At 40.0% G+C, this 26195-nt stretch overlaps 1 protein-coding gene across 7 annotated transcripts in view; it reads right to left on the bottom strand.

Moving 5' to 3' along the window:
* SOX5 (SRY-box transcription factor 5) overlaps positions 1 to 26195 on the bottom strand; it is a 600060-nt gene that overhangs the window by 518396 nt on the left and 55469 nt on the right. The window contains exon 1 of one of the 7 annotated variants that reach the window (XM_063395242.1): positions 10989 to 11093. The exons of the other annotated variants lie outside the window; for them this stretch is intronic. The gene's annotated coding sequence lies outside the window, so the exon portion shown is untranslated. Of the gene's footprint in view, positions 1 to 10988; positions 11094 to 26195 lie in introns of those variants that run through there. 7 annotated transcript variants of the gene reach the window in all.

Raw genomic sequence — 26195 nt, 5'->3', positions numbered from 1 at the left:
AGGGTCCTCATGTGAAATGCTCCTCTTGAAACAAGGAACAATGGGTTTGAAAAACCAACACTAAAAATGGTTGAGTGTGGCAATAATTTATTTCATCAAAAATATTCAAAGGGAGAGGGGAAAGCAAGAAGGAAAGGATAAATGAATGAGGGAAGGAAAAGCCTCTGATTTAGTCTGTCATAACTTAAGGCAGCTATGCCAAAGCTCCCAGTTTGGTCCAGCAATTTCACAGGTATTATAACAGGAGGGTAAATCGCTACTCCTGGACATCATTTGTATTTTATTACTTCTTAAGAGTCCTCAACCATAACCAGGGCCCCAGCCTGTGAGATTCTGCACAAACAAACAGTACAGAAACACCTTTACTATGCACAGCCAATTCCCAACAGACAGCTGTAAGTCAGGATATCCATGAGCTCTTCTGAACAGCAGCTGAGGATGCAGCATTTGATACAGGGAGAACAGAAGTCACTGGAAATCATTCCCCTCTTTCAGTGTGTTTTGACACACAGAAGAAGCAGAGCAACAGATTGCTCCTGAAAAAGCAAAAACTGAAACCTCTGAGTCACCTCACCCTGCTCTGTGGGACAGTTCCTCAATGCAGAACCCTCTGAGCAAAGAAAATTGATCTCTTGCATGCTCTGGTAAAACAAAATGCAGACTGCAGATCTCCAGTTCTGAAAGTGGCATTTCATTCCACCAGAGCAAACAACTTCCATGGTAAGGGAGGAAAGAAACTATTCGTGACAAGGAAACAAGACCACATTTGCAGCGAAGTTTCACATCAGTTGAATTGCAAGTACTGTCTTCTGCATAAAATCAGTAATAAAAGACCAATGGAAGTACAGTAAAAAGAAAAATAAAATCAAAGGTTGCCAGTTAGATGTTTCTAGTGCTGATTCATCCCTACAGCAAGAATTCAATTTGCAGATGACAGCCCCAAAAGGCAGTTTGCTAGTGCAGCTCCCTTCCCCTTCTTCTGGAGCTCCAGGGATTCCCAAGGGGTGGTAAGAGTCTGTTGCTCACAGGCTAAAACAATTTACTCATTCTCTTCCTGCAACTCTTCTATCTCCCATCTCAGTGGTGTACTGGGTACAGTAACCAAAATTTAGGTAGCAATACCACTTACTCTGAATTTTTCACCAAAATGCATTTTAATTGAAAAAGAAAAAATAATGGAACCTTGCTAGTTTCAATAGTAAAGTTCTCAAGCCCAGAATAACTGAGAAAAAAAACCAACCAAACAAAAAAACAATGCCCACCAAATGAAAAAAATCAAACCAAACCCCAAAAAAATTAAACCAAAACACCAGAAAAACCCCCAAAACATGCCACAGGCCAGGATGAATGCTCACCCAAGCTGTGAGCTGAAACCCCTGCTTCAGATGAGAGACCACAATTCCACATGTCTTGTGGGAGGATGTTAAACCCCTGGGCTATGAGCTGCTCCAAAGCGGTGTCTTTCTCTCAAGGTTAGATTTGACTTCTGGGAGGATGACCTTTTAGGGATTTTTTTTTTTTAAGTGAAGATTCCTGAAAGCTTTCTTTTCATTCTGATTCAGAAAAAGACAAGAACAGAGGGGATTTTTAGAGGTTATTGAAAAGTACAACAGGCCAATACTTTCAACTTTCACAAATAAACACAGCGGCATTTAAATCAGTATAACCCCCCTGATTTAACTATTTTTCAGCTTAACCCAACAGAAACAGAAATTATTTAGGCTTATGCTCAGTGAAAACTGAGAAGTGAAGCTGACCAGCAAAAGAGAGCAATTAATTTTGCAAAAATTCTTCTGAGATTAGAAGATGACAAAATCCCCCAAAAGCCCCCACATTCAATTCTTTAAAACATTTGTCCATGTAAACTATTGACTCAAGCCCCATGTCCTGAATTCTCACAGGCTGCTGGGAGGTGTCTGTGGTAGCTTTTGCCCACCTCCAAGGACGTTTCACTGCATTATCAGTGCAAGCAGAGAAAAGGCCAAACTGTGCTTCACCTGCTCCTGACAGAATTGCCACTTCTTTACTTGCAGGAGTAGGGAAAGGCTACCTGGCCTCAGCTCATCAGCTTGGAAGCAATACATTTTACACACTGACATCCTCATCCATTTTAACTTCAGAGACAGAAATCGTGTCTCAAACTAACCCACTTAGGATTATATGAACTAAAGCAAAATGTGCACAGCCAGGAGTATGGCAGAAGACAAACTTAGTAAAATGAATGAATAAACCCTCAAAACACTGTACACATTTTTTTTACTGACGCTTTGGTAAGTACCATCAAACTGAAAAAGGAATTTCTGGGAGCTTTGAACAGCTATTTAAGCCCAAGGCTTACTTAACATTCAAGTAAAAAGTCAAACTGAAGCATCAAAGCACACGACCACACTTTTAACCAAGCCTGGGATGCACTGTTCTAACTGCATGAACTGTTTCTTCCCCCTTATCACGGCCACCACCAATATTTGGCTGCTCTGCTGTGTGTCCAGATGAAGATGCAATGATGATATAGATGTAGTAACCACACACGAGTCCATCTGCTCGCTGCCAACATAACATACTTGTTAAATACTGCATTAATGTTTATCTGTGACGTAAACAGGCCCCTATGCAGCAAGCTTCAAGTTTTAAACATTTGAGTGAACGCTTATTGAAGTCCTTAAAGTTCTTAAAGTTCTTCTGAGGTGTTTAAATACTCTGCTGAACCAGGGCCAAAGTCGAAGTGTTGACATGGTATGATGCAAAAGCTTAATATCAAAGGAATAATGATACCAGCACAAAGCACATTCAGCTGAATTTCCCTGTCGTTAAGCTACACATATACATATAATTTCTGGAGACATCTGATCTAATGGAACCCTGAGGTCAAGCAGACCATTCCCATCTATTTCCACGTGAAAACAACATTACTGCTTTGTGACTACTGAAGTTCTCTCAAAAGTAAAACTGTTTGAGACGGACTTGTCCACACTTACAAGGACTTAAATGTTTATCAAAAAATATGAACAAAAAAATTTACCCATGACCCTGACAGATATGTGATAAAAAATGTAGAGGAATTGATAAAATCCTACATGACATTTCATTTACATCTGTAAATGACTTGACAAAAATCTCTCTCTCTTTATATCTCCCTTCTTAGATGATTTGATTACAAAAAGCAAGACAAAATCCCTCATCATTGAATGTCTCAAAGCAACGAGAAGAGCTGACAGAGACAGCTGAGTTCTGACTGTTCTGAATATCCACAGTATTTGCACAAAGTGTTGTAATATTAACACTCTTTAACTACTCACATGTGGCTGAAACATTTAGGTTTGAATCACACAAAGAACAAGTTTTGATGCAATATATATATATTCTTACTTGAACATAGCTTACATTATGGTCTGGGGAGTTTGGTATCACACAACGTGTCACTTTCAATGAAATAAAATCTGGGAATCATTATGAAGCCATTGTCATTTCATATGACAAAAATATCAATGTTAAATGTGCCTTTAAAACATTTATCAGTCACGTGTGTCAAGAAGCAAGGGATGAGGAATATTTCATGTGAGTAAAACGCAGATAAGTTAACTTGACAAGAACATGTATTCACTTAAGGAGGGCTATGTCCCTCTTGGCATGGACATCATACTGTGCAGAGTCTCCAAGAATTTAATTAGAGCTGTAATACAGTAATTAACTACTGTATATTGAAACCTTTTGTAATTTTTTTAGATTTTTTTTTCAATAGTAGTTGAAGAAAGAGAGATTATCTTGATGAAAAAACCAAACCAACAGCACAGGAAAACAAGCTGCTGTAAAAATCCAAGGGCACCAAAAGGTGTGTGGTGGACTTTGTAATCTTTGTTCCATCACTGACCTCACCCTGCACCCCAATACTCATGACACCTTCTCTGAGCAACTAAAATGATGCAATAAAGTCTAATTTATTTTTGATAGTTCTCCACAAATAATTTCACTTTTTAAAGGAAATTCCCCTGCTTCCCAAAATCGATGGGATAAATTCTCCTAGACTCTAAAAAAGCAGATTCCACAACTTCTCAACCTAAATCATAAGTATTGCTGGGTTTATACAGATAATAAAATAATCCCAAACCTGGATCCAAACACAAAAACCAGGGACTTGAAAGCACCGAAAACACTTTCTTTTACAAGGTACCTGTGTCCAAGGCCTTTGTTTGACTTTCACAAGCACAGAGCCTTGTGGAGATTCTGTAAATAATCTAGACAAAAGTGATGCAGTGGGGGTGAGCCTAACCTAAGCCAAACCTGAATTCCTTTTTCTCCTATCCATGCCAAAAGCACGAGACAGGAAGAAAGTGTCCCATCACACATTGCATGTGCTCCATGAACCTGCAAGTTCACCTTAACTTCAGGGGAGTTTTATACTCAGCTCTGATGCCCCAAACAACCAATAAACCCTGGACTTAGTCCTTTCCTCAGAACTCTTTGAAATGTCATGTTTATGCAAATTTTATCAGGGTTCAATGGATAGTACAATGGATCCAGATGAAAAACAGAGACATGTATTATTCCAACTTGATCCTTATTTGGGTGGGTGAGCTTAACCACTTCTGTTGTAATTTCTCCATCCTCAGAACAGGAATGATAGTTACTTACCTCTTTGATAAAGTATTTTTGGTGAGTAAAAAGCACCATGAAGGTGCTGAATTCCATTACTGAATTCTGTTATAATCTAAGTGGCATTTGGCAAAAATAAAGAGAATATCAAAGCATCCATGCTCTGATTTATTGTAACTTAGCTCCTGGGGGTATTCCTTTGGACTGCTTTTGCCTTCTCCACCCAGCAGTACAAAGCACAAACACAGCATTACAGAGAATGAATATGTTCAGAAAAATGCACCTGTGAAACATTTGCAGCAGTGATGGTGACACACACCACGGAGGAATGGGTTACCACGTGTCAGCTGAGCTGGGTGGAGGATTCTGTCTGGATGTTCTCAGCCTGATGAAACTGCCTCTGGAAATCTTTTAAACTCTGATCACTCAGTCACTGAAAAAGTAGCTCCTGCATGAGGTTTTCAAAGCCAGAATGCTCACTGGTGGTGGAGACTTAATTCATAACTCGTCTGCTGGGATGGGTGTGCTCCAGCCCTCACTTGGAATGCCAAACAACAGACTTAGTGATGGTTGGTGAAGCAGGGGCAGAGCTAGAAACAAAATAACCTATCCAATTTCCCCATGATGATTCCCATTGCTCTCTGAGATTTCCCAGGACAAGGAAAGTAAGTGACAATCAGCAGAGGGAAGGATACTCACTGCCACCACTCAGAGAATCTGAGGCTTGCTCAAGGGCCTTCCCAGCCAGCAGGAGCCCTAAGGGGGATGGACAAAACCCCACAGGAACAGACTTCCTGAAGGGGACATTTTCCATGTGCAGGGACACCTCAACTTCCTCTGGGCCCAAACTGTGTCACCATGGCTTGTTCCAACAAGGTGAAGGCATGGACAGCAGGTGGGATCACAAAAAGGGGGTCACCCCTGTGACCCATCCTTCCTGAATCCCCCCTGCTCATTCCTTCAGTGCCCCCTCCATCTTCTGCCTCCCCCTAATCCAGCTGTTTTCTACCTTGAAAAGCAAATCCAAACAAAAACTCCCACCTCCCATACACAAAACAGGATGTACAGGAGAATAAAGCATTTCTGATTTCCTTCTCAGGGGATCAGGACCAGGGCTGTTCCCTTGACTTTACATCAAAAGCTAATCCTCCCACCTCCTCCTCATAGACAGGCAAGTTCTCCAGACTCTTCCTCATTACATAAGGCACATGCATAATCCTTCCCCTCCCACAGAGCATCTCGAGAAACACAATCCTCCGCCTCCCCCTCAGTCACACCAAGCCTAATCCCAACTCTTCTGACATTCCCAGCTAAATAGCCATCAGTACACTGAGAGCAAGGGGAATGAAGCACAAACTCTGCACATGGTTTAAGCCACAGCCTCACAACTGATTCCCTCAGTTTTCCACTCTGCCTTCATCTTCTGCTTCACACTGCAATTTAAAATTATTTTCTATATACATTCAGTCATGTCTTTTCCTCTGTAGTTTCTTTTGTGAGGGATGAGAGGGAGACAGGGTGGTTTTTATTAGTGAATAGCAGATTTTGTTTTGTTGGTGGCATTTTATGGCCATGTTTTAGAAACAAGTTCACGGTAAGTTCAGAGGAAAGGAATTTTCAAAGAAAATCTAGCACAAAGCATTGTGGGGAATGATATGGAAAGTTGACAAAATTATGATAAACAATGAAAAAAACAATTAAGTGTGGGGAAACACTGCATCAGTATTTATCACGTTAACTTTTCTTATGGAAAATGCTTTATTGTCTGCAGTTTCTGAAAGAGATCTTAACCCAGGCTATGGAAGCAGAATGCTGCATATATAATGGGTTAGAAACATACTTTTTATATATATGGAAAAAAAAAGAAAATGGCAAATATGTCTGTATGAGATAAGGCTTTCAGAACAAAATATAATACATGGAAATCCTTTCTTGTAGTGCTTTGTGGTCTGAAGGAGGTAGGAAACTTGAAACAGTTACAGTAAACACAAGTCTAAACAAGGTGTGAAAAATTGGGGCAGAGGCAGAAACAAAACCTGAAGTAAGCAGTTAAAAGAAGTAAGAGAAGTGATGTCTTACATGGTCACAGCTAATCTATTTACAGTTACTTTGAGTTCCATTTAAGAACTCAGCTGCAAATAAACAGAGAATGTCTAAGCCCAACATTTAGGGCAAGTAGTTAGAAACAGAAGTGGAGAGAGGGGCACTCAGAACTTCCAGCTCTAATTCCAGGCTCCCTGTATGGGATTGGCTAAACTGTACCACCTCTTAGACCAGTTCCTTCCCTGAATAATGGGGTGACAGCATTTTCCTCTCCAGCATGCTATCAAAACGAATTAACTAAATTATATTAACCCAGGCTCCCTCACTGTCCTCCTGCAGATCTTCTGTCAAGGCTCCTTACGTGCCTTGATGTCTGCAGAGGCTATCCTGACTGCTGGGCAGCTGGAGTATCAAGAGACCTGCCTATTATATCTGTATCTGCTTTACAGAGCAATTTGGTGCAAACAGAGGCAGAGGACAGAGCACTGCAGCTCTTACCAGGGCACCTCCATCTGTATTATCTGGGCTCAGGCTGAGTACTGACTAGATTCAGCCTTGTGTGCTGTCCTGAATCTTGTGTGTAGTTTTTGTTTGTTTGTTTGTAGTTAATTTTTGTTTTGAGGGACCAGCCACTGGTTTAGACCCTTGTATTTCTTTCAGTGCTCAGAGTATCTGTGGTGTGTTTCAGCACAGTAAGTTCTGCTTTGTTTTCCTCCTGAGGAATCTAGTTCAACACAAACCAAAGCTACTCTTCAAACCAAGCTGACATATGCTAAGTAAAAAAGACCAGGGAGATTTTCTTCAAAACCACAGGAGTGATCCCAGCCAAAATGCTAAAACAAAAATGCTAGCAACCATAATTTTTCTTTATGCATTCCCTCCATCTCCTTATCCATATCCTGGTTTTCTTTGTTAGTCCTCAAGATACATTAAGGTTTTACACCATGTAGGGTTTTGGTGGTGAAGCCACTCCATGAAAATTGCTCCTGGCTGCAGTTCACAAGGATTCACGAGCAATCTGCAATGGCACAAGGTGAAGTTGATGTACAAATTGATGTACAAAGGCAGAAAGAAACCTATGTTTATAAACTGGTTTCCCCACTGCCCTGTGAAGTGGTTTAAGACAGTAAACTTTCGGGATGCAGTCAAATACTGTGTTGAAGAATTATGTGGCTCTTTATCTGTACTATAAAATTAAGTTTTTAAACAATCATGCATTTAAATATTAGTGTTGATAATTTGTCTTCTTCTTTAGGTGCTATGGTTTTATCTTCCAACTAATTTTCTTTCTGAAAGGACATTTCACCTATGGATACAAACCTTGTTGCAGGGTTTTTCCCATCTCTTGAAGGAACAAATAACAAAAACTGTTGAGAGTATTGTTAGCTACACTCTATTTCATATATGAAACAATTACTTGGAGAGTGACTGTATAAAAAACATTTGATAATGGAAGAGTAGAGAGTATTTAGTAAATAGAGAAAAAGGACAACTCCTTGATACAAGCCAACCAACACTTTAAGTAGCAAGACTTCCATTTTTTTGTTACTGTGCTTTTAATTGCAGGAGGTGTCGACTTCTATTCTTGTGGAGAAATCAGTCAGGAATCCACAATAATGAGGAGTATATTCAAAAAGGTTACTTCAAGCACCAGGAAGCTAATCTTCTTTGGTTATTCATAACTACTAAAGAGATAAAAGCTTATTCACAGAATAATTCAGAGCACCTAAGCTAAACACTGTCTCTGAACCACCTTCCACCCACATCCTTCCCCACTGAGAGAGGAACAGATGAAAGCCAGCCTTAAGTTAGTCCTTCGGAATAACCCCTGTTTGTGAACAGCATTTCCATATTCTTCATCTCTTTAATCAGAGGGTTTAAAACACATTGTTTTATTTTGAACTGCAAGTGCTTCAATTTTGTCAGTCAAATCCCACTGAAATAGTCTCAAATTTTAACACTTCATTTGGCCTTGCCATTAAAAATGCTTCAATAACTCTCTAAAGTAGAAGTATTTTGGCTTTGAGAGGTATTAATTTGTATCACTTTGCAGAATAATATGATTTATTTTTTGTCTATACTCTTGTGGACTCCTGCTACTGATCATTCAGCTGAGGTCTTCATATATACTGTTTCAGCTTCAGGTAAATCAGAATTGACCTGATTACAACCAGATTTCAGAGATATTTTGCTGTTATTACCTGTAGCCAGTCCCTGTGGATCGGCGTTCATATAATAAGTTTATGGTTAAACAGTGCCTCAATACCTTAAAAATATTCTAATGACCTAGACAAATACTGTTTTAATATGTTATGCCTTAAAGGTAGATACAAGGAACAGTAAAATCTTGGAGTTGCTTCTGGTGGGAGCACTGAGCAAAAGATGAGTGGCTCTGTGTTAACAGGAAATACCCAGTTTTGATTTTTGGATCAAGTTATTTTTGTAAACATGAATAAATTATCATATTTAAAGTAGGTATTAAATTAACCATTTTTAATTTCCTAGGGATCTAACAAGCCCTAAAAAGCAGAGGAATTGTAACAAGTATTTTACTTTCATGTTTCTAATCATTATTTTCTTGCTTGCTTCTAAAATCAAGCCAGTTTTTCTCACCAAAATCCTTGTGTGACCCAAAAACATCAGTACTTTCCAAAAACATAATGACATGCTAACCTATTAATGCAAACGTGATGCTTTACCTACTTTTTACTAAATCACACCAAAACGGTCCATTGTGGCATTCTCATCAAACATGTTGCCAAATTTCCTTTATTAGAGACATTCACAAGAACAAAAACCTTCAGTTAAGTATTAACCAATCATCTCATGGTCTAATCAGATTGTTTGCACTAAACTAATTATTGGATCTGCAAGGTTATGGTTATTTTCTATTTATTTTATTTATTACTATTATTAATTTATATTTTCCATAGATAATAGAGGGTCCAGTTGACTTCCAAGTCTTCTGAGACACTCAGTACCATGCTGGTTTGGTAAATGTGAGGATTGAACAATCTGGCCCCAAGTGTCCATCTCAGTACCTCTCCCACAGTGCATCAAGCTTTCCCTCCTTTGAGTTAATGTCAGAGCTGAGCTTTTAATGCATGGCCTTACCCTGATTTATGAGTACATTTAAGGAATGTGAGGTCAGTCCAGCTAGCAAACCAGCTGGCCTCCATGCAACAGAGTACAGCAAAAACTTTAGGGAAAAAAAGCCTCCCTGGACTTACTTCAAACAATGTACAAAATAAATCTTTTAAATTTTACTTTAAAACACATAAATAAAACTATAATGTCATGTTTGAAAATGCAGACCTATTTTAAATGGTAGCCACAGATGCACCAGAGAAAATGGGATTTTTCCCTGTTTTGTCCTTACACAGCAGTACCCACAGTCATGGTTACTTTATTACCTCTGAAAACGAATATCTAAGGGAAAGAAACTCCCTTTAAACTAAAAATGAATAAAATAACTTTATCAAGTCTGTGATATAACATCATTTGGAATGAAGGACAAAAATATAATTTCCAATACAAAATACCATGGTGTTCATGCTGCTGTCTGCAAGGCTTTAACCAGGTAAATATTGCAGGGACACTGAAGAGACATCACTGCCACCAGCTCCAACACATTTCACTGGCAGTTTGTGAAAAATCAGGGTTAATCTGTAAAGACCACAGGGCAGACTAGAGGAAGTCAGTATTTATGGGCTCCTCTGCACTCAGTGAAGAAAAAGACATAGTATGAAGACAACAACAGTTTTCTACCTCTTTCAATTTACAGATTCACTTGAAGTATTCCAGTGAAGTGCAGAAACCTTACAGTAAATCTGCCTTAGTTTTTGCAACACCCTCCTAAGACAACAGTCAGAGTCTGCCAGTTCCCTGATAAATCAGCCATACATGGTCAGCCACTCTGGAGCTATACATTGCCATTCAGGGAGACAGCAGAGGAGGTCTAGACAACCCTGCTCCTCCAGGGACAGAGCACTGCAAAGAACATACATATTTACACAGGCCTAGTGTTGTCAAATATTGTGATTTTGCCATGAGATTCATCGCAGGCATTTCTCTTACAGTTCTGCTCTGCTTATTGGAGAATATCAGCTCCAATTTAACAAAGAAATGGAGCTACAAGCTGTGATGCTTAAAAAAACCCACCCTTGAAAGTGTGAACCCTGACAACTCCAATGCAAGAAAAATATAGAAGGGGATTGGGTTTTTTTTTAATCTTACGATTTCTAAATGATTTTGTGGCCTGCTTCAACTGGTAATATTCACACAGATGGGTTAAATGTCATTTTGCACTCTGAATTAACTTCCCTAAAATCTGTTCTCCAAGCCTTGTCACTCACCTGAGTAATCCTCCTGGTTTTAAATGGGCCTCCATAAGTGACCAGACTAGTTTACTTCTGCACGCTGATGAGCGTTACGTAGGAGGTGCCGATACTCCCACATCCCTTTAAAAAGAAGATTAGGCACTAAGATAAGTGAAAACTTCTGTTCAAATTGGCTCAAATCCTTCTCCTATTTAAATTGGTGGCAGAACTCCCACTTACTTCAAAGGTCCAGGACAGGCACACTGTATTAATTAGGACAGTGCAAAAACTCTCATTACAAAACTGAAGCGTGTGACGCTCACCTGATTTAAAAGGAAACAAAACAAAAAAGAAATACCAGCCTTAGATTTGCATCTCTGACAACACTGGGCACTGAGACTTGGGTACAGAATTCCCAGGCATTTTGAACTAAAACGATGCAAGGATGAGATGCATTTATTTATTACTCATTTGTTATAAGCTTGAAAGTAAGCTTTTACAGCACGTCTGAATTTGTTGTAATTCACATAAAATAGAACAAAACTTGACCAAACAGTAGGTCACACCTGCCACAGCTCTACTTACACTGAAGAGGGCTGCAGCTTATTAATTTTAAAGGAACTTAGGCCTTTGCACCACTCTCTGCAAAAGGCAAGAGCCCCCTTAGCAGGATGTGAGCCGAAATTCCAGTGTTGCCACATCAGGCTCCTCTGACAGCGAATCCCCCGTGCAGGGCAAACACAATTCAGTGAATTTTTCCTCCTGGCTCATTCCCACTCCAAGAAGAGGGCGACATCAGGCTGGCCCATCTGCAAATACCCTCTGTGCCACATCAATTAAACCTGAGAACTGCACTTGGCAGGGCAGCAGCAGTGCTTGCTCAGTCCTGGCAGAGCAGGGGCTGAGCCCCCGCTGCTGCTCCCCGGACCAAGTGGTGACACATCCAATTCAGCCTTCCCTTGAAGAGATCGGGGAGCAAGCAGGCTAATGTCAGGCTGAATATTTTTAATATTTATAATGAATAAAATTATATGCTTGGGATGCAACATTCAGCATAACGGCATTAAAAGCTAAATTTTTTATTTGGATTATATTCATGGTAATAATAAGGAATGTAGGGGGTTTTTTGTGACATAGGTTAAAGAGTCTGTAACCTCTAATTTGACAGGAACTCTATTATCACTCTCTGGAAAATTAGACAAGATAGAATATTAAGACATCCAAAAACTGACACAAATAGAAAACTAGGTCTCTCACTTGCTCCTCTTTCTTTAAACAAGGAAGATGATTATATGCTGTTTGACATTCCATTTTCAGGGCAACTAAAGAGATGCCGGGAGTCACACTTCATTTATTCTTCCAAATGCCACCACTGAAAAAAAAAATGTGTTGGTATTTGAAGGCACCATACTCCCACAAACAGCGGCCAGAATTAACCTTGTCTTCCTGATGGATTCATTTGTGAAGTCCCTCAGTTTAGTTTCTCAAGATGAAATTAAAAATACCCTCGTGGCTGAGTGTAAGCACTTAAAGCACACACACTACATGGTGGGCCAAAACTCCCCAGGGTGCAGCCTCGCTGAACTCATTGTATTAGACAAGTCAAGGGGAAATATGTTCTTGTAGAGATTTCCAGCCTCAAGATATTTGGATTTGCTTAAGGTTAGCATCTGAACTTTTACATAACTATTCTGACTGAACCTCACAAAAATTTGAGGTTCACAACCCGCTCTGGAACTAGGAGCAAAAAAAAAAAAATTACTTTTACAACTCTTTCATGATTCCCAGTAAGATGTTTTGCTTTACAGTGTGAATAAAACAATGTTGTTTTATATCTTGTCATCCCAGTGAACAAAGGCATAATGTTGCACACATTTCTGTAAACAAACAAACAAACCCCCCATGTTTTTGTTGGAATTTTATCAATCCAAAATAGGCAAAAATAAAATCCAATTTTCGAAAATCTACTCAAAGCTGACACAAAAAAATCAGAATCATTAGTGAGTTTTTTAGTCTGTTTTTACTCAGGCAAAAGTCCCATTGAAATGAAGCCAATATTACTTCAAAATCTGAATACTGTTTCATTCAGCTTTTCAGCACCAAGATGAAGCTTTAGTTACAACCATCTGTCATGGGTATAATCTCATAGCACTGATACCCATTTCTCTTAAATATAACCTTTCTTCATAAACTCTTTATCTACCTCGGGGGTATATACAAAACTCAAAAAATACAAAGGAAAAATCGCTGTTTTCACTATTATTGTACATGAACAATAATAGTACCTTGCAGTGTAATAAAAATGCATCCCAGATAGCTTATCTAGGCTGAGACACACACTACAATACAGTATCTTGAAGACAGAGATTAAGACTTGTTTTGGCACATCTTGAAAGAACGTATGAACCAGAGGGATGGTGGAGAAGAAGACAATGTTGTATTTTTAGATTTCAACACACTGTGAGGTTTCTCAAATGGCAGTTCCTCCATTACCATTAAAAATCCACTAGGTATGCATGTTTGGCTATTAATAAGATGAAGTTTACAACATACTTTCAATGGGAAAAAAATCACAGAGAGATGGAAAAAGCATTGTTAGAATTGTGTCCAAAAATGAAGCACAATCATCCCTGAGAGCTTGCATTCCTCAATATCCAAGTATTTCCCCACTGTTCTTGCTAATGTGTGACAAAAAGCTCAGAACTCTGGACAAAACAGAGAAATAGGGGTTGATGGTGACTGAAATGAGGAAACAGACACTGAACTGGGTTTCATCCCAGTTGGGGCTGCATTTCTAACTGGGCTACTGAGACACTCCTTTCTCTCAGACCAAGCAGTGGCTCGTGCCAAACTCAACTATCCAAAATGCCTGTGCAGTTCAAGGTGTGGACAGAGACATTTATTTGCCCTCTGACCTGTCTGGCTGGAATCTGTCCTGGTCTGTACAGCCACACTAGCAGGACGCTCTTTCTACCTGCAGTAATTTAGTTTGCTACTTCCAGACTGGTCTGAGCATGCCCTTCCCTGCAGACGTGCCCCTTACTGAAAAATAACCGGTCAAGGTCAAAAGAGAAATTTCAAAAAGTGTTATATTAAGTGCTATATTGATTGGTTGCTTTTAGTTTTCACACTTAAAATCCTAAATAATGTATTATCTTTCAGCATACCGAAATCTAAAAGTCATCACCAACTACCGAGAACAAAAAGCAGGACACAGAACTGTTCAGAGGAAAGAAGACTCTTAATTATTGACATGTCTAAAATTTTTGACTCAAACCAGATTTTTTTACATCAGATTTTTGGAAATGTGGAATAACTATACTGTTCATGATAATTTTTTGAACCTGAGGACCTGTTTTTCATCTTCAGTGACAACACAATACTAAGAGGTTGGTTTGAGACTTTTTTGCAACGAACATCATTTAGAAACAAGATAAGCAGCTGCAAAAACACAATGCTTTAATTTTAGAAGTCTGGATCAGACTTCCTGAGGATTCTGGGAAGTGTAGTCTCCTAGCTTAGTCTTCTCCTAAAATGTAATAAATTTAAGATAAACCATCCAGGTGTTTTTGTTTGTAAACACGAGGCAAATATTGCCCCCTGAAATTATCTTCACAACTGAAGGGAAGAGAACCAAGAGAGCCTCTTCCTCTGGTGTAAACAGATTATCCCCTCATTTAAAGTGATGGAGTTGCCTCTCCCTTTTGCTCAAATACACAAAACAATAAATTTTATCTGTTTTCCAGGATACTGGGCAATATCTCCAGGGCTGGCTATCAGCTGGTTTAATTGTAAGACAGTTTTACATCAGGCATAGGGAGAGGGGGAATTTGGTAAGCACTGAGAAGAGGGCAGGAGGAGAAAATAGGTCAGATTTCTTACAAACATGCCAGAAACAGAGACTAATAGGTCTTCTTCTTATTCTATAATAAAATTAATGTTGCCCCAGCAGCATGCTATTTGGTACATCCATCTAATCTATTAAACAAACAAGAAGACAAAGGATTAGCTGAAGATAGTACTCCTGTGTATTTGTGAACTAGTTTCTCGTAATTAATAAAATTGATGATAAATATAATTTTGTTTTTACTTTCTCTTCATTTTCACATACAAACATGCAATATTATACATCAGCTAGAATAAAATCTGCTAAACTGATTACGAAACTACAAATCTATGATTTATTTATATGTTTAGTAACACCATTTTCCTTTTTGCTGGTTCCTTCACGTACTAAAAAGAAAGGGCAAAGCAGGAGGAGATATGCACAATTTCACCCACCAGAATTTCACATTAAACCCCACAATGTGCACACAGCAAAGCAAACAGTGCAAAAAACATGAAAGGGGAGAAAACGCTGGACAACTCTGAACAAAAGCAATCTCAAGTACAAAGACTTGAGATCTTTTTAAGATCTTTGCAAGCAGAGAGGAAAATAAGTGCTTCAAAATGGGGGCAAAGTGAAGAGAGTTCTTTATAAACACTGAACTCGAAGCCTTCAGACATTAAAGACTCACATTAGAGACCAACTCTACAAACTCCCCCAAACCTCATCTCTCTAAATGCTTGAATTAATTTTTCTCTTGTCACTGGGAATTAAGTTTACTTGGTCAATCAGAACTGTCTGATTCTCTGCAAGAATTTTCAGCCCTCAGTACAGTTTGTAAGCAGCTCTGCAGAACAGGCCCTTTGAAACCATAAAAGAAGACAGGGGTAAATGGCACTACTGCAGCAGGGAGAGTCCTGCAGAGAGGAAATCCAACAAAAGATGCATTATGCTACTAACAATAAGAAAATAGGTCTATGATTTCCTCTTATTTCTAATATTTATATTGGCTTGCTGCCCCAAAAAACCCATTAAGTCCTCCTGCATCTCAAAATGTGAATGGAGTTTATAGACAAAATTTAAAGACTACAGGTGAAATGTTTTTTTGCTCTGAAAATACTATTACTGGCACTTGAAAAAAATTCTCTTTTCCCTCCTTTGCTACACAGGCACAGTGGACAAATGTGCTCAGTTTAAGATTCCCAAATTTATCATATCTGCTGCAATGACAGCATACTCACATGATGACAGTAGCCAAGCTATCAGTGCTGATTCATATCTGCATGAAACTCACTCTTCAGTTCATAAAATTCTTCTTATCTTTTTGCTAAGTTTGAGGTCTGCTGGAATCTAAAAGCTCAAAGTGAAAAACAGCCTGTGTCTATTCTGGGGCTGAGCTAGAAGAAAAAACTGAGTTCCACAGCTTTCCCCCCAAACAGTAACACATTCAGTTTTATTTATAACTCTCACCTATTTTGGAAATTTTTGTGAACCTGGCCTGACATTCAAATTGGTAATTCAGCTTAAAACTAGGGAAGGCTCCTCTCCTTTTATGCCTCCATACAACTGCTTTGAGAAGGTTAATAAACAACAAAGATATTAATAGCATACCATGACATGACCTATCAATGTCCCAATGTGATTATTACATTCTAAACACCAGAAGTAAACAGACAAAAATCTACTATGAACTGCTCCTGTTAAGCAGCAAACAGAAGAAGAAGGAAAAGATAGTGACTATATATTGGAGATTATAAAACGTTCTGAAAACTGCAGTGTGACTTTGGCATGGGTGACACGGAGTTGCAAATGTTTTCAAGGAGGTCCCATCAGACCTTGGAGCTAACAATCTTCTTTCAAATCTGTCTGCTTCTTCCTTTTCATCTTCCTTTTCTGTTGTTTTTGCTTGAGAGAAAACAACAAGGCATGATGCTGTGGGAGAGATGCCAATACTCAGCTCCTGCTGAGAAGTGGAGGGAGGAAAAAAAAGAAAAAAATAGGATGTGTTGGAGCTGGAGCTGCTGAATCCTGCTCACTTTGTGCAGAGGAATTAAACAGCGTTTCCCCTCACTGCCTAAATAGGGCAAATTTGGATTACCTGGCTGAGAGGATGTCTTTCACCGAGGGTGTGAAGTAAAATGACGTGGAGGGATGTGTCAATTTAACTCTGCTGCTGCCTTAGGCAGCATCCAGGGGAGGTGGGAATTGCTGTGCCCGGGGTGATGTGTCCCTCCACGGTGGAGCATCTCAAAGTGCTCAGACCAGGAGCCACGGGCACACTTCTGATGGCAGAAGGAGCAACTGGGTATGGACAAAAAACAAGCCTGACCAAAACAAACAAATTCATTTCGTCTCGTTTTTGAGCAAAGATCTGTGACACTGTAGAAAATGGAATTTTCAGAATTCAGCTTTTAACTCTCTCCACCTGCTTTAGTTTTTTTAATACAGCATTTTTAACAGAGAGGATTGCACAGGAGACGTCTGAACAGAGCTATTTGCTGTTCTTCTATCTCCATCACAGGGTGTGGCTGGGAGTTTGGAAAACTGGAATTGCTACTGCATGGCACAACTGCCACGAGGAACAATCACATAAATCAGTATTCAGTCTTAAACACGATTTTTCTAAAAAGAACCTCCTCATAAATTACAACAAAAATTAGCAATACTGGCATCAATCACATACTCTGAAAGCCTCAAATTGTTTTTTACATAGGAAACCAAACACTGTGATCCATATAAAAAAACCTGGAGTGCACAGAGAAGTCATGTATTTTCTCCTAATCTGATGTCTTTTCCATGGTTCCAGCTTCTCCATCTTCAGACACTGACTCAGAGTGTAAGTAATTATAAATTTGGGAGTTTTTGAAACATCCCTGCAGAAGAAGTCCACAGCATCTGCATTTACATTCTGAGAATATTACCATTATTCTGTTCCAAAGAAGAACTGATCACCTTGCTCTAAAATCGGGTCGTTTCCAAGCAGTGAAAAGCAGAAGAAGGGATTGTGATGCCCAGTCAGAAACAGACACACACAGAGAGAGCTCAGAACTAACATTTTCTTTCACAAATCCAGGCTAAGACAATAGAGTACATCCAAAGCCATGAGCAGCATCCTAATTTTTGGGGCACCTCCATGGGCCAGTGTCCAGGCTCCAGCAGTGCCAAACTCCTCCTCCTCCTCCCCCTCCACAGGCACAGTGACAATTTGCATGGATAAGCAAAAGTATTCAGCAGCTGCTGGATTTCACATCCAACTTTTCCACTTCCCCCCCCCCCCCAAGTCCCAGGGCAAGGCCACGGCAGAAAAGCAAGGAAAAGACAGCAGCATCCCACAGGCCACCAGCTGGACTGCCCAGAGTCACTCCAGCTTTAAGAGGGGTTTTTCATCTTACTGCTCATGCAGGAAGTTACATCCTTCTCTCTCTCTCTCCTTTCCCTCCTTCTCCCACCAGTTATTCATTTAACTTTTTGGAAGCAAACAGAAAAGGGAGCCAGTACCTGCAGGAAGGGCACTACCGTGGGGATTTCGTGCTCCCTCTGACAGTCATCCCAGCAGCAGCCTAAAGCTCGGATCAGAGAGCCACAGCTCTTTAACCTGGACTGCCAGTAAGCTCTGAGCTTCCAGGCTGGCAGCTGAAGTCACACCCCTCCTGTGTGACACACAGGGACACAGAGGAAGGATTTTCCCTCTGAAGACCTTTCCCCAGTTCAAGCCCTCTGTGCTGTGAGCCCTGCAGTGGGAGCATAGATGTCTGTCCCCAGGGATTTGCACCCTGGCCCTATCCAAAATGAGATGATGTCCCTGTGAGAGGGTGGCCCTGAGACCAGATGCCACGTGTCACAGAGACAGGAGCAGAAAGCAGAAAAAAGTTAAATAGATTCCCTCTTTCTCATACATGTGTGAGTTATTTCTCCATTCTGCAGCCAATGCACAGGCTCCAGAACTGCAGCTTTCTTCACACTAGTTCAGCCTTCCTTTCCAAAAAGAAAGAGGCTTAATTCAAAGCTCAGCTCAGTCAGGAAGGAGAAACAGTCCTTCAGCTGCAAAGATTTTCAAGCCATATGTAGTACTTTGGGGGTTGAGTTTTCCCTTGCATCATTTACCCTGTGCCTGGTCAAACATTTTCTCTCCCTTGACTTTTCCAGGCCTCTTCCTCACCAGCCCACCAGTTTGTACTCACATGCCTGTTTTAATGAGCCTTCCTTACATCCCTCCCTTCAGACCAAGCTGTTTTAATATTTCTGTTTTATTCATTTCTTTTTAAATTCTAAGCAGCTAAACAAACTTAAAAGCAATTATTTGCAGGACTGATAAGAAGAAACCAAGTTTCGCAATGTTTTCAAAATGAGCATCTGATCTATTTAACAGAAAACAACACATAAAACTTACCTTAAGTTCTGACCAAGCTATGCAGGAGAAATCTTAACTTCAGTTATCATGCAATATGCAAATTTCAAGATGATATTTTAGCTGATGTTTAGTTGAAGCATGTGGCAGAAAACCTGGCTCACAGCAAAAAGTCAGCTTGCCAGGAAGGCTTCTGTGCCTGCTAATACAGAGATGCAGACAAAAGAGGTTCTGCAAAACCTAAATGAACAGACCTAATTTATCTAAGTCCTTGACAGCCCACACAGTACAAAGCAGAGGTCTTAGGGCAGCAAGAGGGGGAAGACTTTACAAATACAGAATAATTTTTGCACCTCTGTATTCTGCAGATGGGCCCTATTGCTTACAAAGGTTGAATGCTTTTGACCAGGAATGAAGAATAGCACAGCAGTGATTTTATTTTGTTTACCATTAATAAAACTGCCTGAAGCAATCCTTGGTTCTCCTTTGGAGCCTTCCATCCCAACACGCTGCCATTCTCTGTTTTACACCTGTTGCATAACCTGCAAATACCAAACTAACTAGAAAGAGCCTGGGGAAAAGGGTACTGCACACACAGTTCCCAGTGATTTTCTGTCTCATGGGAGCTGGCAGGCACCTATACACCCCAGGGACAACAGAGATTTTGGAAAAAGAGGTGCCTGTCCTCCTTCCAGTATGGTTGCTAGTGCTGGAGGGCACATTCAATTTATTTATCTGATGGGGGTGAGCATATGTCAGGAAGAAAAAGAGAAATAAATTCCTGGTTTTTAAAGTGCTGCAAAATTGTCTGAGGAAGCTGTAGGTAAGCACCACTTCAAACTGTTGCTGCATTAGTTTTGCTTTTACTGTGGAACACCATGGGGTAAAACCTTAGTCTTCCTCTGAAGAAAAAAACAAAACAAACCTATACTGGTATCAGAAAAGGGTGAGGGGAGAAAAATGACAGCCACTGGCCTGCCCTTTAACCTTTCTAACAGAGCTGGTGGCCGCAATGAAGCTTAATCAATGCAATGGAAGTGACATTTCACAGTCAAATCAAATTAAATGGAAATGAAAGGAAAATCTGAGGTCCAACCTAAAGGCTGTTCCCTCTTGCACCGAGGTCATTGCCATGGCAACTAAATGCTACAAATGTGTAGAGTAAATCCTTAACAAATCTGTAGAAAGCATGTCCAATTGAATATGATAGTTTCTGTCACTGTACTTTGTACCTTTCAAAAGAAAGGGAGACAATAAAACAAAGCACATCTTCGAGCCCGTGTGGCAGGAAAGAAGTCCTGCCAGCAAGTACAGGGCGCAGCAGCGCACTTAATCTTCCTCTTATGCTTGGACATGGAGAAACTGAGCAGCTTTGCCGTAAGACAGCAAGTGGGAAGCTCTGGACAGAGACCATATTAAGTGGATTAGGGCACAGTGTGTTACATTTTTCAGCCTTGCCTCAACTGGAGAGGTGATGACAGAGAACTTCCCTGGATCGTTGCAAACGCGTTTCACCGTGGCTGAGAGCGGTGCCACCATCCCAGCCAGCTCCAGCACCAGCCTCCCTCACCCTTCCTCCCCTGCCTGATGAGAGAAGGCTGCTTCCTCAGAGGGCTTGGGAGGGTGAAGGGCCCATCAGAAAACATCAGCAGCTGCTGGAAAAAAGCAGGGATGCTCCCACCTTCTTTGCCTGCAGCCCTTTCTCTGTCCAACTCCAAGGCAATGGGGCTGTTGCCCCCTGACCTGCCCACGGCACTCCCTGGGCACAAAGGCTGCTGGAAAAGGGGACATGAACTCATTTCACCCCCTACACACTCCAGCATCACGGGCAGCCCTCACCCCTGTTCCCTCTGCGTCAGCTCTGACTGACACATGGGCAAACTCCACACCTCTCCGTGCCCCTGTGGAGAATTAAAGGTAATTACCAATTCCTACTGCCACTCAAGGGCTATATTTCACTCCTCAGCCTAACAGCTTCTGACAATGAAGGGCAATTTGAGAACCACATCAAAACACAACAGTGGCACGCTCGCACTCACTCTGCTATTTCATTTCAACATTTCCACCTGTGTAAGCAAAGAGACGAGGAGCGGGAAAGGCACCACACAGCACACGGGACTTCTTTCCTTTTCTTGCGAGACTTTTCACACCGAGCTGTGACCTTGTCATTTATCTGAGCTGCATAAGGTGGCAACCATTATCATCTTCCTGGGCACGGTGAGGTTTTGATTGTGCCGCAGCGCTGCAGTCACTGCGCATTACGGGAGACGTGGGAGACGCCGCGCCCTGGGCCAGCGCGGGCTGGGAGCAGCGCGGACCTGATCCGAGGTGACATCTCCTCCTCAAACACAGACAGCCCCGGGACAGCACACACCTTCCTGCATCAACAGCAATCCACACTAATGAACTAATTTCTGCGGGGAAATCGGTACTTCCTGCGTGCGTGGGGGAGGAGACTTCCCCGACACTTCAACCAGGATTCTGGTTTTCTTGAGATCTGCTGGATTTTTTGCAGCTTTTACAAACAATGCTGCTTCACGTGGCTACACAGAGCATCTCCAGCCCAGGCCATGCACTTAGGATCTCTGAGTGATGTACACAAAATCACACACACTCCTCTGCAAAAGAACAGCACAGAGTGCCCACATGCCCCACCACGCTCACAGGAGACTCTCAGTTACACACAAGGAAATAAATCTACTCTGAACTCATTCTGGTATTATATTCACTCAGTATTGCTGGATATTCTAATTCACACTAGCCAAGCCCTCTTTTTTATCACACATAACAGTGATATTTACAGATCATTTCACATTTCTTTTACCCTTTAAGTGCTGCTGGATGCTTGTGGTCATTTATTCGCGCTCACATAAGTTGTAAATGCACTCAAAAATTTGGCTGGCAGATCGGGCAAGATGGTTATGCTGGAAGAATAGAAGTGACAATTTGCTGCAAAATATACGTAAGCTCTGACTCAGAGACACAAAAGACCAAGCAAAATTGCCTTTATATTACCATTATTGTGTTTTTTCTTGAGCTTCCATGGAAAAATAAACTGAAAAATTACTTCAGAGGACCAAGTAGACCAGGAAAGCAGTAAATGAACGTATGGAGAGGGGAGATACAAGTACAAATCTGCAGGCACAAGCACTTGGTGCTGAGACCAGTGTTTTACCCACACAAGTGGTTTCTTGTCAATAGAAATTGTTAACACCGACACTAAATTTTAGAGGGTTTATAATCTGGAAACCTACTTACTCTCATAGCAAGTGTCTGTGAAATGCAGCTGGCCTGGCAGTCAGGTGAACACCCTCACTCAGGTGCCATCAGGACATTTTAGCAGAGTAAAATAGTGTTTAACCCCTAGGTCCTTAATCTTGGCTTTGGGTTAAAGGAGATGGAGAGGGTTTGACACAGAATGGAACATTACAGAAGAGAGCCAGGGAAAAAAGGAAAAGTGAAAGGCACTGAATACATAAAGAGATGAAATGCTGGGGAGAGGCCCCTATTCCTATCAACACTCCTTGCACCCAGTTGTTATCACTGAGAAAGAAGCAAAGACCTAACTAATAGCTAGTGAACTAATTAGGGAACTAATAGCTAGTGAATGATCTACTCCGAGCTTTAAAATTCTATGAAAGGAAACTATTTAATAAAATCTCATCTTTGTTACGGAATTCAGTTAATAACAAATACAACTTCTTTTAAAATTCCTGAATTTTTACGTAAATATCCATGGGATCTTCCTTAATATTCTTGCCCTCTTAACAGAAAGGAGTGTCATAAAAAGCAGAATCTGGAATGTGATGGACAATGACAAGCGAATAAGGATTCTGAAACAATTTTTATGTATTTTTTCAGTACTGTTTCCTACATATTTTCTCATGTTATTTCTTTTATATTATTTTTGAGATCTAACAACTGCTTTTAATAAGCAACTGTTATTGCAAACATATAATTATACTAGGCCACAATCCAACAAAGCACTTAAAAGCACAGATTAAAGACACTGAAAACAATGGGATTATTTATGTGCTTAAGGTTAAGCATTTGCTGAAGGACTCGGATGGATCAAAGCCCCATTTCTATTACATCTACAGACAAAATATTATATATGTTAATTAAACGTAAAATATATGTAAATTAACCAGCACATGAAAAATAACACTTGCATAAATGTTTTTAACCCTATATAATTTGCAATCATAGAATATTTCAGTTAGTCAAGATGAAGAATAACTGCTAATATCAACCATTTTATCACAGAGTGACAAATTCCTTGAACTGAACAACTACAAAATAACTTGCCATGAGAGACTTCTCGTCACAAACCATCTCCTGAGTAAGTACTTCACATTCTGAGGCAAAAGGGATAAAACAGAGACAGAAAGCAAATCTCATGTACCTTCTAAACTTCAGTAATTCATGTAAGAGCTTTATCTGTTCAATTTTTTTTAATCAGAGTAGTTTTATTAGGCAGATCCACAAGTCATTTGCAGGTAGTGCCTAATAATCCTATTTTATCAAAATTATCTTGCTTTTTTTCATTGAGCAATTCCTTGTTCTTGAATTAAGGATGAAATGGACAACGGTGATTAATTTCCATTCACTCCAGAATTACTTATTTTGTTTAACTGTATACCTTTCTTTCTTTTTTCCACTAATAAAACGCCCATCGTGACTAAAAAAAACTTGCAAATAATTACTTCCACTGTAAGTTACTATGTCTTTTATATTGACCATTTTAAGCAAATAAAGTAGTTTTTATGACATTTCAATTGGAAAAAAACTAGAAAAGGCCTCTTGATAAAAGTGCAAAATTTCCATTTTAAACATCAGCCTTAAAAAGCACTATTTGAGATACAAAGACAAATTACCATCTGAAAATTACTTTCACCTAATGTTTCGTCTTAATTTTATGATGTTAAATAGAAAAGGCCTTTATTTCATTTCAGTACAATGTTGTGACAGATGAAACCAAAAAAAACTTTATAAAAATGGTTCCCCACTGGAAATCCCAAATGTATTTCATTTATCTTTAATTTGGAAATTACAAGAACAACAGACAAAAAAATGTGATTAAATCAGTGTAACACTAAGACCTGCAGCACTTTCAATTTGTTTTCATATTCACTTTTTCTGGTCTTTCTGTTTTGGGTGGGATGTTTTTTTTTCCCTTGGAGCATATATAATATTAGTACTACCTTAATCTTCCATTATAGAAAGTAACATTGCCTTCAATATTTTAATATGAAATTTTGTATGGTTTAATACTGAAATATAACCACAGGAAAAAAGTATTAATTGCCTTATGTCTTTTAAACATGTACTTGGAGAATTATAGCCAAGAATTACGCTCAATGCAAAGTTGTAAATGACAGTAAAACCCATAAAATGGCCTGATCACACCTCCTTTTAATCAAATTTATGCCAGCTCACTGACTTTGCTTATGACTTGACTTCAATTTTGATTTTCTCTATGCAAATAAGGATTTGGCTTGAATCCTTCAATAATGACCAACAGATAAAAAAGCAGAGAAATAATGACATACCTGAATAATCAGCTACTCCTGGAAATAGTGGGTCAATTAGGCCTTGTATCAGCATACAGAAGAATTTAACATAAAAATGGCTATCTAAGGACACAGGGAAACTTCAAGGATGGGGATATGTGTGTTGCTGAGAAAGTAAATTCTGGAAACTACACTGCAGTTCTCAGCTCCTCAGTGGTGATAAGAATAGAGGATCTTCTGATTAATTCCAGCTCTACATTATCTGCATTCTGGTTCCAGTAGCTGTTTCAAAAGCCATCAGAAGTTGCCAAACCAAATACAAAAACCAAACATTTCTGACTTTCTGAAATGAGCACCTTCCCTGCAAAAGTAATAGTCACAGTAATAAAAAAGAAAGCACCGAGAATTTCTACTTATTAGTTGAAATGTCTTTTGATTTTTTTAACATGTTTTTTTCTTTTGGAAGGACGCACTGTCATTCACTCAAGACAAGCCCACAGATGGGAATCATGCTATCACAGCTTTATCCCAAATATTCCTAACTTTCTCCTGTCCAAAACAAAGCCAGGCTACACTGATGGATTGTTGTGGGCATCATTTTCCCAGACATTTTGATAAACATCAGGCAGTGATGGAGGCAAGGAAGAAACTGGGGAACTGCCCTTATTCTGCTTTGAAGGGAGGACAGAACACCCAGTGCTCTCACAGCACTGTGGAGTTAGTGCTGAAACATCTGAATGCAACTAGAGAAGTGCATCTCAACTGTTTTGTGTACCACAGATGCACTGTTTAATTAAGCCATCAAAAAAGAAAAAAAAAAAGAAGGAAAATGGAAACAAGGGGATACAAAAGCGAGGGAAACTTCTTCAGCAAGTTAAAGCACTCTTAATAAGTAACAACATGACATTAGTCATTAAGAAACAAGAACTCTAAATAATGCATTCCCAACCTATAGATCTAAACCAGAAGATAACAAAGCCTCATAAATCTGTTTGTTCATTAAGTTAAAAAAAGGCAGACTTTGTGTTGCTATCATGTCAGCTGGCACCAAACTGTACGCAATTTAGTGCGACTACAAAGTGAAGCCCATAGTCTACAATGGCAGGGTTTTTGATCACGCTAATTAACAGCCATTTTGTTTAAAATAAACAGATACGACTCTAATTGCCTTTTTTACATAAGAAAGGGAAGATCTTAAAAGTGAAAGCACGCAAAAGGAAAGATCAGACAGTCGCCTTTCAGGCTGATAAGCAAACTCTGTGTGAAATGAGCGCAAATGAAGTTTGAGACACTCTGGATTGACAGCAGGGAGACAGCAAAGCAAGAGGGGGAATGGCTTCCAGAGCTGGAAATGCTTGGCCACAGTGCCTTCCACAACGTAATAGGATCTGATCTACAAGGAAATAGATCTGAAAATCTGTCTCAGATCCTTATTCTCCCCAGTGTCGCTGTCTTCTGAGCAGCTGGCAGCGAGGAGATTCCTCCTTCTCAGGGCTGGGTCTGCACCAGGGGTACCCGATCTTGTGAAATCACCAGGTGACACAAGAAACCCGGTC

This window comes from Prinia subflava, chromosome 4 (assembly GCF_021018805.1).
Source record: "Prinia subflava isolate CZ2003 ecotype Zambia chromosome 4, Cam_Psub_1.2, whole genome shotgun sequence".
Taxonomy (NCBI): Eukaryota; Metazoa; Chordata; class Aves; order Passeriformes; family Cisticolidae; genus Prinia; species Prinia subflava.
The sequence above is the reverse complement of the archived record's forward strand: the minus strand, read 5'-3'. Positions and strand labels throughout refer to the sequence as shown.